Consider the following 16,413-nt stretch of genomic DNA (forward strand, 5'->3'; position numbering starts at 1 on the left):
TCAAGTTTGCCTTCTTAATTTTTCTCCATATGACCACGATCTTCGCCTTATTTGCATTCATCTTCATCCCAATTGCTCATAGCTGTCATATAGCTCCAGTATCATATCCCTTAGTATCATCTCCTCTTCTGCTAAAAACGCCATATCGTCAGCAAATCTTATGCACTTTATTGTTCTTCCTCCTACTATCACTTCTCCCAAGTTCTTTACTGAATCCTTCAACTATTAAAATTAAATATTAATATATCAGGATAAATCGACATAGACTTCTACTTAAGACATTGGCTGGTATGCATAAAGTTGAAGTAAATGCTATTGCTAAGATTTTCGTAATATATACTACGATCCTTATGTATAAAAACCATAATAAATTCTATCCTGCATAGCAAAAAGTTGATCCGGAAGGCCGCATTTAGCTTATGCTAGAATTTGTAGTTTAAACCATTATTTATATGCATAACAAGAAGTATGTACTTCTACTTCTAAGTGTAAACTAAGAAAAATTGTAGTCTGCCCTGTTTGAGACTTTGTTAGCTCAGCACAATCATTTGTACGGTTTAATATGGCAGAATTCATGCTAATTCGCGCTAGAAAAACCTACAAGAAAAGAGGAAAACAATCAGAACGTGATTAAAAGAAGTTGTATAGGTTTTACAAATAAAAAATGTTAGGCCTATATGATCAGTTTTTGTAATGGACTACCGAAATGATGATTTTTGAGATAACTGGAATTCTGTCAGTTGATTTTTGTTATTATTACTTAAAATAATATACTTTTAACAAAATGATTCTATGATGTATTTATAATATATTTAATTTGCGTGAAAAAACTCCGTGTGCGCACATTATTTTAGGTCACGTGTAAATTTAATAACTAACATTTTGGGCCTGTCTTCTGATATATGTCTGATTTTTACTTTACTTCACGTTTCATGTTATTTATTTTCTTCATAATTTCCTTTTCGTCAATTTTTTTTTCTTGCTGTAAACTTCCGACTTAACTTCCTTAGCTTGGATGGCTTTTTCTTCATCACTTCTTGCGGTAGGAGTTTGCGACTTGTTTAATAATGGTGGGTATTCTTTTAATAGATTAACATTTTAATAGATTAACAAAGAAGTTGTTCTCATTCTTTCTCTTCCACACTTCCCACTTCGACGTAATTTTCTCTTTTCTTGTTAAACTAATCAGATTTTGAGGACAACAATCAATTTTCCCACCAAGAAATTAACAGAAATACGTGGAAGGCGAAAACGTAACGAATCTTAGTGGATAAGCCCAAAGTACTGTCGATAATCGATATAATCGAATACTCTTGATAGTTTATACTACTACCGCGTAGTACATACTTCGTAGTATGTAATATCAGGATTATGCATACAAAAACAAAGTATATACTTCTACTTCAAATATCTTCTACAGTCAAAGCAAAAGGTAATACTACAACTTTATGCATTCCACCCAGTATGTATAGGAGACTGTACGCGCCTGTGAAATGAGTTCCATGCCAGGTGTTTGATCCTAATTTATCAGTTGATTTTCCCATCCCTTGTTCCTTTCCAACCTACCATATATCTTCCTCACATCTCTTGAGCTGTCGAGATTCCACCAGACTGTACGCGCCTGTGAAATGAGTTCCATGCCAGGTGTTTGATCCTAATTTATCAGTTGATTTTCCCATCACTTGTCCCTTTCCAAACTACCATATATCTTCCTCACATCTCTTGAGCTGTCGAGATTCCATCAGATAGAATTGAATTCAAGACCTATACAAACTCTTCCAGAATCATCACCATTGTCATCTACCTACCTTTGGTATTACCATAAACACACTTGTGTTGCGGTAGACGAACGAGTCAGCATAGAAATTACAAGAAGGAATGTCATAGTGCTACTTTCTAATCAGAGATGATAAATAAGCAAATTTTAGAGAGCGCGGAATGTAATAACGAAGAACAAACTGAAGAACCATAGAAAAAAGGCTCGTTACTTGACCCATCTTAAATATAATAATATTATTTTAGTCTGGATTCTTGTTTGCCTGCCAATATTCTTTTGAGAAGATTAAATCCATATGTAGATGAAATTATTGGGGATCATCAGTGTGGTTTTAGGCGTAATAGATCAACTATTGATCAGATATTTTGTATTCGACAGATAACGGAGAAAAATGAAAGTATAAGGGTACAGTGCATCTGTTATTCATAGATTTCAAAAAGGCATATGACTCGGTTAAGAGAGAAGTTTTATATGATATTATTATTGAATTTGGTATTCCCAAGAAACTAATACGATTAACTAAAATGTGTCTCAGTGAAATGTACAGCAGAGTCCGTATAGGTCAGTTTGTGTCAAATGGGTTTCCAATTCAGTGTGGTGTAGAGTATGTCATTAGGAAAGTCTAGGGTAACGGAGAGGGTTTGGAATTGAACGGGTTACATCAGCTGGTTGTCTATGCGGATGACATGAATATGTTAGGAGAAAATCCAGAAACGACTGGGGAAAACACGGGAATTTTACTTGAATCAAGTAAAGAGATATGTTTGTAAGTAAATCCCGAAAAGACAAAGTATGTGATCAAGTCTCGTGACGAGAATGTTGTACGAAATGGAAATATAAAAATTGGAAATTTATCCTTAGAAGAGGTGAAAAAATTCAAATAACTGGGAGCAATAGTAACGAATATAAATGATACTCGGGAGGAAATTAAACACGGAATAAATATGGGAAATGCCTGTTATTATTCGGTTGAGAAGCTTTTATCATCCAGTCTGCTGTCCAAAAATTGAAAGTTAGAATTTATATAGCACATTATGCAACGAGCCTATAATGATAGTAATTAAGAAGCGAGTATGCATGTTTATGAAACGAGCGAAGCAAGGTCGTGAATTGTGAGATGTGCGCAGACGCAAAAGTATTTATTTTTTCCGAGGAACAATAATGTCATTGACCTTGATGTAATCCCGTTAAACTTGATATAGCCTTGATTATTGTATTCGATATTGAAAAACGAGATGACATATTGAATTTATTTGAATATTATTTACAATTAACGCTAATTATTATAGTATCAGAACATAACCTTCTGCGACAGTATTGGATTTCCAGCCTCCGTGACTTTTCGCTAATTCTCTTTCGATTGCATATCCGAGAATAATCGATACTTGCGGTTTTATAACGGAACAAAGCTGACTTGTCATTGGCTGAACACCTGTAAGCTGAGTTATCATTGGCTGAACTCCTGTACTTTAATGAGTAGGTGTACTTTAATGACATGCATTAAAGGACTGCTACCAGGTGTATAATTACTACATTTCGGCATGGTCGAGCATAAAAACAGTTATATTACCGGTTGTTCTTTATGGTTGTGAAACTTGGACTCTCACTTTGAGAGAGGAATATAGGTTAAGGGTGTTTGAGCATAAGGTGCTTAGGAAAATATTTGGGGCTAAGAGGGATGAAGTTAAGGGAGAATGGAGAAAGTTACACAACACAGAACTGCACGCATTGTATTCTTCACCTGACATAATTAGGAACATTAAATCCAGACGTTTGAGATGGGCAGGGCATGTAGCACGTATGGGCGAATCAAGAAATGCATATACAATGTTAGTTGGGAGGCCGAAGGGAAAGAGACATTTGGGGAGGCCGAGACGTAGATGGGAGTATAATATTATAATGGATTTGAGGGAGGTGGGATATTATCATGGGGACTGGATTGATCTTGCTCAGAATAGGGACCTGTGGCGGACTTATGTGAGAGCGGCAATGAACCTCCGCGTTCCATAAATGCCAGTAAGTAAGTAAGTTTGCCTGCAGTATGTGTTACGCATTACAAGTACTCGTAATTACTGACGGTGCTTCTAATTCTGTGATTTATATAATTATTGAGAAAGTTGTATTAACTATGAATTGCGAGGTTAGAACAGTTTTAATTTTGTTACTTTTTAGATTTCTACTGGTATTCAAATGTGCGATTTTGATACTTCCATATTTGTAAAATGATCAAGATTATTGACATCAGTATGGCAAGATATTAGGCGTATATGCAAATTCAGAATCCTTAAAAATGTACCTATAATATAAGGATACATAGATTTAGACGAGTGGAATATATTTACTTGTTTTCGCAAAAGCCTCGTGTCTACATACTCAACTCGTTATATTCTCCATTAACATATTAAGTATTTAAAAGCCCTTTTGAGAAGCTTTTCTCTTACTATGTTAGAGGATAAAAGCGAGGTAAAGTTGCTAGCGAACTAGAGAGTCCGGTAATTGACTCATGTGATGTCCTCTGATTCGTTGGTTTCAGAAATTCCCTATGTGAATTTAAATGGGATAATGAAGTACCTTTTCTGCGAAAGTCAAATTCGGTCAGCTCTCCAGTAGCAAATGTTAAAGCTTTAACACTTTTCGTTTGTTATATTAGTAGGCCTAAGTGATTTCCTCTATATTAGATATATAATTTCTGTTCATTATATACATATATAAACAGAATCGTCCAAGATTGGCGACAGACACGCCATGGATATATTCCAAATAATCGAAATTTTCAGCTTGATGCTTTACTTTTCACTGATGATCTAGTTCTCATAGCATCAACTGAAGATGATGTACAATATTCAGTATACAATTTAAATATGGCCAGTAGAAAATATAACGTGGAAATTAATATTGAAAAAACGAAAATCATGTCATTTTGTGGGAAATTTCCTGTACCAAGTAAAATCTATTTGAATAATAAAATAATAGAAAGAGTAAATACTTTCACTTACCTTGGCTATACACTATCACCTTATGATGAGGTAGATATTGCTGAAAAAATATGTAAATATAATGAAACAATTGGGATCATTAATAAAATCATGAAACCTTCACTAGTACAAAAACACACAAGAATAGGCGTGTATAAAACCTTAACACAGCCTGTATTAAGCTATGATAGTGAAGCGTGGACTGTGAAGAATAAAGATGTCAGTAGAACAACAGCAAGTGAGATGAGGTTCATGAGAGCATCAGCTGGATATAGTCGCTGGGATCATAACAAAATGAGGACATAATGCAAGAACTTCAAATAGAACTCATTATGCAGTTCATCAGCAAATATCAACTTCAGTGGAAGGGTCATCTCGAACGAATGGATCGATGCAGAATTCCAAAAGTACTGTCTCATTACCATGCGCATGGCAAAAGATCTCTAGGTCGTCCGAAGAAGAGATGGACTGAAAATTCTAGTTTGAGACCGTAACAGGTCACTCGGCCTAATACTTGTTAGGAAGACGACGACAAGAGGAGATGTTTGAGATAAATTTTTATTGAGTATGATATATTGTTATTAATTAAGTAAACAGTATATTAGAACATTAGAATATGTTTAAAATTTTTCTTCTCTTGATTGGTTTTAATACTGTGTCTGTTTTTCGATTAGCTTAAGACAATAGTGTATATTAGGGGGCAGTGAAAAATTCAAGTTTCAATTTTTTAGTCACCTACAGGGACATCATTTTATTTTTACTTCAATTTTTATTGTACCTGAGTTTTTGAATGTACTTCACTACCACCCCTTCTACTAATGAACTTCAACCGTCTTCCACACAGATCCAAGACCGCATATACAGTCATAGTAGACTTACGGCCATAGTAAACAGTACGTTCCAAAAATATGTTCGCGTTTTCCAGTGACGAAAGAGCTTTCAATATTGAATCATTTTCGCACAGGTACTGTAGTCCATTTGCCTACGTCGTATCCCGGTTCCCCCACCAGCTTTTATTCGCCAGCTAGTGGCTGGGCTGTCTTGGCTCTTTTCTGAGAACATTAATTTCTGTTAGGAATAGGACGTCTACGTAATATTATACAAATGATTAAAATAACCTAAATAAAAGGGCCTCGTTAAGTAATTAACTGTCACGTGATTTTCTCCTTTTCTACGACCTTACGACATAACCAGTTGGACGGACAGTAGATAGTATGTCTGAGTAATTTTATCTTTTCGGGTCGGACAGAAGTGAAGATTGAATTTACAGTACGTAAGGTACTCTTTTATGGAGTAGGTACAGAATTATTTCAACACTAGTTACTAGTACGAAGGACGAAACTGGTAATTGGGATTAGGTACAATAGTCTACAGTGCGATAATATGCACATTAGAACTGAAGCCTGTATCGAAATAAACGGCAACCATTTTAAAAAATATGTTTAAATATCCATATTATGATTATTTTTCAATTTAACTTTATTCTCTATATTGTACGTTAATGTGCTGTAGACAGTATAATAGACACTGCATAATGAATACATCCACATGGACAGCTCAGTTCGTGAGTAAAATCGTTTATTGTTAATACTGTAATGTAAAAAGGTAAAGGTATCCCCGTAACATGCCATGAAGGCACTTGGGGGGCATGGAGGTAGAGCCCCATGCTTTCCATGACCTCGGCACTAATATGAGGTGGTGAATACTGTACTGTATTTTGATTAAACAAAAACGTAATGAAAATTATCAAACTCAAAAGCGCGATATTTCGTAGTTTACGTAAATGGATGAACTACTTTTCTTCCCTCCTATACCTAGTTAAGTGATTTGTTTGTATATTACGCCAGTATCATCGAACTCCAGTCGTGGAAGGGGGTAGCAAACGGCGTTGATCCAAAGGTATAGCCAGGTTAATATTAAAAGTGGTAGTAAAAATGAAATGATATCCCTGTATATGCTCAATAGGTATCAAAGGACAAGCTAAATGTGACGACAGAATGATTTTGATTGGAATAATTATTTCAATTGGCGCATAGGGCTTGAAGTTTTAGATATATAGTCCTACCGGTAGTTTAAATTGAAGTTTCAAATATTTGATCACCTGTATTTTGACGTTGTCAAAGAACAAGCTAAATGTATCCCCAGAACGATTTGATTGGAAATGTTATGTTCAGGTGGTGCATCGAACTTAAACTTTTAGATTCGAAGTTAAATAATCATAATGATATATAATTGAAGCATTCGGCCAAATAACGGCCCATGTTACAATCTGCTAACTGTGCAGGAGGAACAAAAATATTACATCGTAATTCCGCTCATAATTTTACTATCGGACATGCTACATAGACCGTTATTCCAGCAATATATTCTTTCACTCTGCGGCAAAGTATACGTGTGTATGTTATTGAAAGTCGTATTACACATCAGTTTGTAACATTTTTAACTGCACAGAAATGCTACTGAAGAATAGAGACAATAAATAGTTTTATACAATCAGAATATTATGAAATACACAAAATCAATGAAAAGGCTAAATTATGAACACAATGATTGACATTCATTAATATGAATTAACACCATGTAATTTATTGAAGTTACACTCAATGTCATATTATGAGTAAACATACAATATTAATCACATAATAACACTATTATTAGAAAATAACTGCAGTATTGAGATGTAGAGACACCATTCAATTAATGAAAGTTCTAACAATAACAAGTGAATAAAGACAATTAAATATTATATGTGTGAAATTGCTGGGGGATGGAATTTGAACTCCTGTCCCGATTATGCAGTATCCATCCCAATAGTTGGCTTAATTGTTAAGTATAAATTTTACTAATAACGAAGACAATAACAATCACAGTTTTTAAATGCTGACTGTAAGAGAGTAATACATTTTAAACAGTTCTGTTCTGACATCAAGAGCAAGCTGTGAGCACATCCCCCTTACAAGAATTTCCACAAATCTGTTAATGAAACGAAATGCTTTGATAAAATTCTAAGATATATTCTGCAGTGCTCGGGAAAAGTGACATAAGTCAGTTTCCACAAACCTTTTTTGATAATTTATTGACAACTTACGGAACATCTGCTCGCTTGGAAAAAAATACATAAATATTTCTCCCATTACAATAATTCATACAGAAAAAAAACCAAATCGACATAAACCAGTGTAAGTTGTCAATAAATTATCAAAAAAGACTTGTGAAAACTGAATTATGTCACTTTTCCCAAGCACTGCAGAATTATAGTGGCAAAACACAAAATAGACAAACTAGTACTAGGTAAAGTGTAAATTAAGGTAAAACCAATAGAATACTGCAAAAATAACAGACAGGAACTTACATTACTTGGGGGATCTTTCGCACTAACTTGCGACTTCATCTTCCTTATTATACTCACGACCACCATCTCTCAGCGACTTTCGTGACACATCTTTTCACTTAATAATATTAATGTGTCTGGCTTTTTTTCTTTTAGATTTATTTAGACAGTCAATATATACCGTAGAAATCGTCACTATCTTGCAGTCGTCCATTTTACATACTAGATCAACAGAAACCTGATACGCAGAGTTCAAGTACCCAGTATTCGTAACTCCCGATACGATGTAAACAACTGGATACGCTAGAGCTGACTAGTGACATAGACCGTTGTTCCAACCAAGAAATTCATGGTTGTAACTCGTGTAGAAGCGCCTCTGGTACAGATATTGAAAAACAGTTTTTAGTGACAGCTGTGTTAAGACTATATAGGACATTATTCTATTAAAATTCGATTTTGAAAAATTGTAATATATACTTTTATTCGGCCAACGCTTCAATTTATAAAGTATTCTAGTGGAGAAACAACAAAATGCACTAATGATATTGTTAAACTTGTTAAAATGACAACATTTATAATTTGACTTGTGAAATAATGAAACTACACTATCTACCAAAAAGTAATTGGGCAATGTTTTTGCCCCTTTAGAATCTCGTGATACCACCTGTATTTGATATAACAGGAGTCACCCTATCAGGCATGCTCTCTACTAGTTTGTGTAGGATATCCACTGGAATGCGTCGCCATTTCTCTTGCACCTTGGCACTCAGTTGGACAATGGAAGTTGTCCTGATCTCCCGAGACCTCAATCGCCGGTCCAATTCAACCCAAAGGTGCTCAATGGGATTTAGATCAGGACTCTGTGCAGGCCAGTCCAACCGGTGAACATTATTGTCAGCATACCACTGCATAGTAGCCGCCGAAACATGGGGCCAACTTCCGTTGTCCAACTGACTGTCATGTTACAAGAGGAATGGCGACGCATTCCAGTGGATATCCTACACAAACTAGTGCAGAGCATTCCTGACAGTGTGGCTGCTGTTATAGTAACAAGAGGTGGTACCACGAGGTTCTAAAGAGGCAAAAACAGTGCCCAATTACTTTTTGGTAAATAGTGTATTATGGTAGTTAACCTTAATGAGAACAAAATGCACTAATGATATTGTTAAATTTGTTAAATTGACAACATGTGTAACTTCACTTGTTAAGTAATGAAACTATTATGGTACTTAACCTTAGTGACTTCCACTGCGGTGGCTGAGTGCTGAGTGATCAAACCTCCTGCCTGTCACGGAGGCGGTCCGGTTTCGAGTCCAGATCAGGTCTGGGATTTTTCATTGAAAAGGACGAAGAGGGGATTTTTGCCCGGGCTTATCCCGTTTTTCCCCATATTAGGCATCCACATCATTCCGTCAACATTTCTCCATTTATTCAGCATTCTCCGATCGCCGACTGGCGACGCACGAAGGGGGGAGCTGGCCTAGGGACGAGTGGGGTTGCCTGCTCGAAAACTAGGTACGCAGCGAACCTTAGATGTAGTCAGCTTGTATGGGTTTGGGAATGCGTCTAGCTTGAGGGTTAGAGCAATAAATCGTAACAGGTTGCAGTGCTGGGCCACAGTGCCCCTCTACCGTAAATTCCATTCCATAACCTTAGCGACTAGTTTCGGTGGAAGTTTAGGCCATTATCAAAAGTGTGATTTGTTTATCTAATTTAGCTATTGCATGTGACAGAGCAGGTTTGTCTGATAGGGCAGCCTTGAAGTACTACAAAAGAGCTGCAGTACTTCAAGGCTTCGACGTGTTAATTTCAGATAACGAGCCACAAATTATAGAAAGGAGTAGGCTAAATTAAGGGAACGAAAGAGAAAATGAGTGAATTTACAGAGCACTTCGCTATCACCAAAACCTTAAGGGCCATATTCATAGACATTCTTAGCGCGGACTTCCGGTGGATGATCAGCGAACTAACGTTTTCGTATTCATAAACCAGTGTTAGCGATATGATATGATATGATATGATATGATATGATATGATATGATATGATATGATATGAATCCTGTACAAGTAATCAGTCGATAGCCGGGGCTAGTTTAGCACCCTCGTAGCGCGGGCTAGCGAAATGTCTATGCATGGCACCCTAAGTGTCTATTTTTATGGTAGGCCTACAAAAGATGGTAGTCTATTGTTAAACAAGAAAATAGATAAAAGCACTTTTATCGAAGAAGAGTTACTATAAAGGAAGAACACGTGGTTATTTTATCGGAACCAGGTCCGTTATAAATATGGGAATTTGACACTGCTTTGGTCATCAGTTCTGCCGAAGACAGAAAATTAATTTTGCCTTTTTTTCAAAGCAAATAACATTAACCTAAAACATGAGTAAACTGGTTGCAATTGATTCCGATGGCACAGTCGACAAGACAGAGACGAAAAAATTCTTGTATGTCCGATTATCACATTCATTCGTTTTTTCATTGCAACCAATTGTCACTACGGGATTTATATCAAGGCCTGGATGGAAAAACATCGGATCCAAATCAGTTCTCTGGAAGAATTACTCAGATTCAATTTTGTGAAAGACTAAAAATGATTTATTTCAATGTAGATTAAATTACTACGAGAGTGAATCGAAAAGTCTTTGCTCCTTTTTTTCATCCACAATAATAAACAAACAGGGAAATCAAAATACAGGCAGTGTTCTAAGTACCTTCGACTATTTTTCCACATAGTCACCACCTCGGTTTAGGCATTTGTCCCATCGCATTACCAGTTGGAAGAAGCCCCTGTTGTTGAATTCGGCCGGTCGAGCGCGGCACCATCGCCGGACAGCCCCCTGTCAGATACGTATGCAACATCCGACGATATGATCACATATCACTGTCCTTCGCAAGTCTTTCGTGGCTCCGACTTCAGAACGCAGAACTTTACACTCTTTGTCTTTATTCTTTCGAATTCTGCACACTTCAACACCAAATTACCTTTCGTCTCGTTTCTCTTATCTATACTCTAACCACTACGTAAATACCAGATCACTTATCTGTGGCGCGTTAAGTATACTTCTTCATAGAACATCTCGTTATTCATCATCTTTTACAGTATCCACCTCGCGACATTGGAATTCCCAGTCACAAAGTATTAGGGGCTGCAAGACAAGAAACACTTTTAAAAACAGCCTAAAAGATAACCTTCTTAGCATTTCACTCCAATCATACTGACTTAAACTATCACTGTCTACATTGTTACTCCTTCCTTTCGACATCCATCCTGATAGCGCTGTATTTTCAAAATTGTTTCATAATAGGCTAATCTCTTTCAATTATCTAACATTATTTGAAATATATTAACATTCTATGTATTTTATCTTAATTCTGCTACACAGTTTGTATTTCTGTGTTTAATTATTAGTTCATTGTATTTTGTTGTTTAATTGGTAAATAACTCTTGTATACATGTAGCTCTTATCTAAATCGAATTGTTGTATTCTTTGTATGTTCATACATACTATATGTATGTATACTTTATGCTGGTTGAGTGGAAGAGAAGGCCTTACGGCCTTAACTCTGCAAGCTGAAATAAATTATTATTATTATTATTATTATTATTATTATTATTTGGAAGTAAATCCTCGAAAAGACTAAGTATATGATTATGTCTCGTGACCAGAATATTGTACGAAATGGAAATATAAAAATTGGAGATTTATCCTTCGAAGAGGTGCAGAAATTCAAATATCTTGGAGCAACAGTAACAAATATAAATGACACTCGGGAGGAAATTAAACGCAGAATAAATATGGGAAATGCGTGTTATTATTCGGTTGAGAAGCTCTTATCATCCAGTCTGCTGTCAAAAAATCTGAAAGTTAGAATTTATAAAACAGTTATATTACCGGTTGTTTTGTATGGTTGTGAAACTTGGACTCTCACTCTGAGAGAGGAATATAGGTTAAGGATGTTTGAGAATAAGGTGCTTAGGAAAATATTTGGGGCTAAGAGGGATGAAGTTACAGGAGAATGGAGAAAGTTACACAACACAGAACTGCACGCATTGTATTCTTCACCTGACATAATTAGGAACATTAAATCCAGACGTTTTAGATGGGCAGGGCATGTAGCACGTATGGCAAATCCAGAAATGCATATAGAGTGTTAGTTGGGAGACCGGAGGAAAAAGACCTTTAGGGAGGCCGAGACGTAGATGGGAGGATAATATTAAAATGAATTTGAGGGAGGTGGGATATGATGATAGAGACTGGATTAATCTTGCATAGGATAGGGACCGATGGCGGGCTTATGTGAGGGCGGCAATGAACCTTCGGGTTCCTTAAAAGCCATTTGTAAATAAGTAAGTATTATTATTATTATTATTATTATTATTATTATTATTATTATTATTATTATTATTATTATTTACGAAAATATCCTAAATACAATTATTGTAAAAATGTGTCTCAAATATCCGGCACGAATTCCAATTGGCAAAGCTATACTGTTTACCTATTAATTCTTCTTTCTTTATCATATTTAATTGCGTATTGAAACTTTTATGATTTATTTTCATATAGGCTAGTATTGGGCTACTAAATACATCAACTACATTAGATGAATATAAGGTGCTTGGAACCCCAATCATCTTCGCCACTTCCTTTCCTCATCAACCCATTTCTGGTTTTTCAGATCACTTTACCGGCGGCCTCCAGAAGCTGCTGACTCTCTCGACCGACCTCCGTGGAATGTAGTTCAGCGACGTTGGATGGCTTCTGCAATGGCACCCGAGGCGGACCTACTCGGGGGAGGAGTTTCGCCTCTGACCGATAGGGGAGCCTTGGGGGAATTTGCTGAAGCAGGAATGGTATATGGATTCTGTCGGCTGTAGGGACCGGTCTTTAGGAGAGTCATGTGGTTAGGGCGGTGCGCGTAGGGGATATATGGCATGCAACTCATTCCATATCGAGGGTTACCGCAATAGATCTCAGTAGGTCGCAGTGCTGGGCCATCCGTTCCCCTTCAGTTAAATTCCATTCCATTCCATTACAAATACATTAAAGGTACTACACGAATGTGAGTTATTTAATACTTATATACAGGGTAGAAGTGAAATAATCTTACTGATTGAAAGGGACTACAGGGTACTCTAAAATGAATAGAAGACCTATGTTACGTTTTGTGATTAAATGCACTGTTAATTAGAGAATTAAGTTGGAAGTTTCAGCAGTCCGGCAACATCGCCGCTATCACAACCTTCTCGTGATATAGATATAAAAGGTCTACGAACTCTGTGTCTCGCTAGATGAGCTGTTCTCTGGCGCTGTGTTGCAACCAACTCGCACCGTGCAGTACTTGAATTTAGAGGTTTATAAAATTAAATTTACTCGAAAACCGTTCACATTATTGAAATACGCCAGAGGGATAAATTATTCTTTATTAGTTTTCCTATCGTTATGAACAAAAATCAGTATCATTCTCGCAATAGTTACCAAATAAGAGGTTATTAAACATTTGGAAAAAAGAAAGATTTTTTTTTCTGAAAAAAAAAAAAAAAACTTTCCACCACTGTGATATTATAGTTTTTTTGTTAACACGCAACATGAGCTATTCGCTCTCAAATTTTGCAAGGCTATTTCACTCCCACCTATAGACCTATACTATAGTGTGGCGTAAGATATTTATGGCATGCGCGAGAAGGCAGCTATCTTTTGATCGGAGGCCGAATGAGGGTGTAGAGTACAAACTACTACTGCTTTGATAGGTAGGCTATATGCATTGCCGTTTTATGTCGTTTCGCTAATGTGTGACGTGATGTGTGTCGTGTGTGATGTTATTAACACGGAAGTGGGCGTTGCAAGGGTGGAGTCAAGAAAGCGCATACAACTACGATACGAAATCATGGATAATTGAAAACAGGAAATGGGAAATATATATAATTCTCTTTCTAATTAATTACACAGAGTTTTTAAACCATTCAATATTTTAAGAGGTTGTAGAATTCTTGAAAATTTTGTCCAATATTCTTTTGAGAAGATTAACTGCATATGTAGATAAAATCATTAGGATCATCAGTGTGGTTTTAGACGTAATAGATCGACTATTGATAAGATTTTATTGTATTCTACAGATATTGGAGAAAAAGAATGGGAGGATAAGGTACAGTACAACAGTTATTCTTAGATTTCAAAAAGGCATGTAGCTCGGTTAAGAGAGAAGTTTTATATAATATTCATATTAAATTTGGTACTCCGAAGAAACTAATTCCATTAATTAAAATGTGTCTCAAAACGTACAGCAAAGTCCGTATAGGCCAGATTCTGTCGGATACTTTTCCAATTGACAACGGGCTAAAAAAAGGAGATGCACTATCACCTTTACTTTTTAACTTCGCTCTAGAATATGCCTTTAGGAAAGTTCAGGATAACAGACAGGGTTTGGAATTGAACGGGTTACATCAAGTGTTTGTTAAGATACGCAACTTGAGACCGGAAAGTTTCTACGTAAAGTTATAGGCTAAAGGCAGTCTATATTTCGTGGCTGCGTAACAGAAAATGATGAAATAGGCTTATTTTTAGTTGTAATATTATATGAAGGCCACAGGGGGAAAAAGTGATGTCCAAAATGATCGATTTTGTGTTTTATATGTTATGTAATAGCTCGGGTAGTGCAGATTTATGTAGTTTAACTGTAGAGAATAAGAATCTCCTAGGCCTAAAGAAATTTGAAGAATGATAAGTCAAAGATAACACAATATAATGGGTCTTGAAACTTTCAACTTGCTCTCCTGTAAAAACAGTAAAACGTATTTATCAAGTTTATCCTCTGTGGTCTTCATATTTGATCTCACTCTTGTCCTTTTAATGGTTAATCGTGTAGAGTATTGTCCTTCCCGAAGCGCTTCCAAAAGGACTTTTGTACATAGCAATTTGTCCTTCGAGTAGGACAGATTCTTAAACAATATTTTCCATCTGTCCTCCTAGCAGAACGTATTTCTGAAACGTCCTGTCGGCAATACGCAAGTTATGGGTCCTGCCGGTAGTACGTTGTTGTCCTGCCAGAAGGACCTATTTTTTTGTTTTTGTTTTGTTTGTTTATTCATTTATTCTATTTATTACTTTCAATAAAGTTTACATTAGTTGACTTTGTAAATAGAAAGAGAAAAGTAGTAAATTAATAATTCTATTTATTATTTTCAATACAATTTATATTAGTTTTATTTGTAACATTAGGATGATAACTGAATAATAAAATTTTATTCAAAACATACCAGGAAAGTAAATAATGTACATACTTGTGTGAATCACAACATTTTATTTTATTTTTTAAACATATTGTTTTAATACTTGGTTGTGCAACATAATACTACGCCAGATATTACTCGAGAATACTGGTTTTCATAAATCACGCAGAAATTCCATTCTGAATGTGAAATGCAAAACAGACAGTCACGTTTAGTTTAAGGACTACTAATAACTGCTCTTGGGCCACAAGCAACACAGAAGTAACTATACAATAATCTTCCTGATTCTGTAACAAACAATACATTTTTTCTACATTCTTATTGTTTCTTGTCAGACTTTGAAGAATTATTGGAGTTGGAAAAAGTGTTATTGTTGGCTATGTTAGTTATGTCTCAGGAACTAATCCACGTTATTCTGTTATCATTATTCCATTTTACTTTAACAAGTTTCCCGCGTACTTTCAATACAGTTCCTTGTTCCTTCACGAACACTGTCAGACCATGTATCACCAAAAACAGACCTACTCCAAGCGTTATTTTCATCTCATCAAAGAGATTTCCTTCAGCGAAAACTCGCGCACCGTTACTGAAAAATCCGCCATATCTCAGCAAAAATATGTCGTACCAACTTAATTCTTTGCACTAATAGAGAAAGAAATGCTCTTGTAAATTGTGTAGATGAACATTCTCTCGGCAGGACAGGTAATCCTACATAATCACTTGAACTTGCTAGGACGATGAGGACATCCTGTCTTGCCGGTAGGACGCTGTATGATTAATCATTAATCTCTGAATAAGTGACATTTCGTCTTGTTCTTAAGGAAGTGTATCCAATTTCTCTTCCTATCAGAGCTGCTGCTTGTTTCATTTTCGTCTAGAATCAGACAGCACAGCAACTCAATACTATTGAAATATTCAGCTTCTACCTCCTGTCTACTCTTAATTAGAGACGTAACTCCTGTTTCCAGACAGACATCACCTGTGAAAGGAGAAAGTGTTGTGATAGATGGGAGCTTAATAGCCTATTCTACCTAGCATAAAGAAATCCTCCTTTCTTCTTGGCGCTTACTTACTAAAATTTAAAATTTGTTTAAGAAAAA

Source organism: Periplaneta americana, chromosome 5, assembly GCF_040183065.1.
Source record: "Periplaneta americana isolate PAMFEO1 chromosome 5, P.americana_PAMFEO1_priV1, whole genome shotgun sequence".
In the NCBI taxonomy this organism is placed as follows: Eukaryota; Metazoa; Arthropoda; class Insecta; order Blattodea; family Blattidae; genus Periplaneta; species Periplaneta americana.